Source organism: Cibotium barometz, chromosome 21, assembly GCF_041138505.1.
Source record: "Cibotium barometz isolate CiBa-2024 chromosome 21, ASM4113850v1, whole genome shotgun sequence".
Lineage (NCBI taxonomy): Eukaryota > Viridiplantae > Streptophyta > Polypodiopsida > Cyatheales > Cibotiaceae > Cibotium > Cibotium barometz.
In genome coordinates this window covers 36,516,219-36,518,613 of record NC_141066.1, presented here as the reverse complement: position 1 = coordinate 36,518,613, position 2,395 = coordinate 36,516,219, and positions in this window count along the sequence as shown.

Sequence of the window (2,395 nt, the reverse complement as noted above, 5' to 3'; positions counted from 1 at the left end):
AATTCTCCGTCATCCATGCTCCAGCTGAGTATAAGGGTAAGCCATTTAAAATTTTGATTGATTCATGCAGTACTCATTCATTTATTTCCCCAGGATGCTTGCGTAAGCTAGTCTTAGAACAGAAATTAGGGAAACCTATGCAAGTTGAATTGGCCAGTGGGAAGATTCTTTTCACTCACCATGAGACAGATCGTATTCAGTTTAATCTAGATGGGAATGTAACTGACTGCCAGTTCAGAGTCTTACCTTTGAGAGTTTTCAACGAAATCCTTAGAATGGATTGGCTCCACAAAAATCAAGCTGACATTCATTGTCACATGGAACCATTTCCTTCTGTGACCTTCACGGGAACAAAGTTCAAGGAACTGGAATTTTTGGATCCCCAGATTTGCAATTAGTAAAAGCTTCTAGGTTAGTGAAAGGACTTGGAAAGAAGCAGCTCATTTATGTTGTCAAAATAAATCCGGTAGACACAAAGTTAAAGGCTAAAGAACTAGAATGGTTAAGTGAGTATGATGATATATTCCCAACAAAGTTATAATTGAGATGCCTTCGATTTGGGAACCAGAATGGTTAAGTGAGTATGATGATATATTCCCAGCAAAGCTATAATTGAGATGCCTTCGATTTGGGAAGTAGATCATGAGATAGAATTTACCCCCGACGCTCAGCCAGTAGCCTAGCGCACGTACAAAATGCCAGTCCCTAAAGCCATTGAACTCAAGGAATAGCTTAGGCAGCTGTTAGAACAAGGGCTTGTAAGACCTAGTGTTTCACCTTGGGGAGCGCTAGTTCTCTTTTAGAAAAAGAAGGATGGAATGCTAAGACTCTGTGTGGATTACAAAGGTCTCAATTAGCTGAGAGTTAAGAATAAGTATTCTATCCCCAAAATTGATGAGCTTCTGGGCAGGCTAAATGGAGCCAGATCTTCACAAAGATAGATCTCAAATCAGGGTATTACCAGATCAGGATTAATGATCAAGATATCCCAAAGACAGCCATCAATACTCGCTCTATGGGCACTATGAATTTACTATCATGCCATTTGGATTGACAAATGCCCTAGTTACATTCAATCTCCTAATGCAGGAAATTCTCGAAGAATACTTGGATGATTTTGTTCTTGTTTTCTTTGATGATATTCTGATTTACTCAAAGAATGTAGCTAACCATGAAGATCACGTCCGTAAAGTTCTTGAGATTCTAAGTAAGCACCAACTCTTTGCAAAAAAGAGTAAATGCACTTTCTCTATCAAAACCATGTTGAATACTTGGGATTTTTGGTATCCAAAGACGGAATTTCTCCAAATTCTGTAAAAGTCCAAGCAGTCATAGATTATCCTGAACCAAGGACAGTGAAAGAAGTGAGGGGATTCTTGGGATTAACTGGTTGGTATAGAACTTGTATACCTAAGTATGCTCTCATAACTTCTCCCTGACTAATCTTCTCAAGAAGAATACCTCGTTTGAATGGTCTGCCAAGTGTCAAAGTGCTTTTGATAAGCTGAAGACCACCTTGGTAACCAATCCCATTCTGAAGTTGCCAAATTTCTCTCTACCCTTTGAGGTAGTAAATGATGCCAATGGTTTTGCCCTGGGAGGTGCGCTCATGCAGGAAGGTCATGCAGTGGCCTATGAATCCCAAAAACTTAGAACGCATGAGAGAAATTATGCTGTCCATGACATGGAGCTACTTTCAGTAGTCTATGCCCTCAAGTTGTGGAGACATTACCTACTGGGTCAAAGATTCACTTTGATAATAGATCATCAGAGCTTAAACTGGGATCTTCACTCAGAAGGATCTCAACATGTGCCAAAGAAGGTGGATGCAGACCCTGCAGGATTTTGATTTTAAAATCAAGTACCGCCCAGGAAAAGAAAATGTGGTAGGCAGATGCCCTCAGTAGAAAAGCCTCTTTGGTTTTTGCAATCACAGTGGTGTCAAATCCATTGATTCATGAAGTAAGAGAGAAGATCACGCAGGATAGATTCTTTGGCCCTATTGCTACCCTACTTATGCAGGAAAGCAGAACTCCTCCAAGGAGTTGAATCGAGTTCAAGGGTACAGCCTGGATGAAGGAATTATGTATTATAATAGTAGGCTATGCATTCCCAATGATGAGGAAACTAAGGGTCAAATTCTTAATGAAGCCCATGATAGCCTTATAGCAGGACATCCAAGTTTCATCAAGACCTACATGTCTGTAAAGAAAAGCTTCTTTTGGCTTGGACTAAAAACAGGATGTACTTAATCATGTACGTCAATGCCTGATATGTCAGAAAGTCAAAGCCGAGAGAGTAAAAATGCTTGGGAAGTTACATCCATTAGACATCCCCCAGATGAAGTGGGAATGTATCAGTATGGATTTTATTACTAGACTACCTTTAGTGCAAT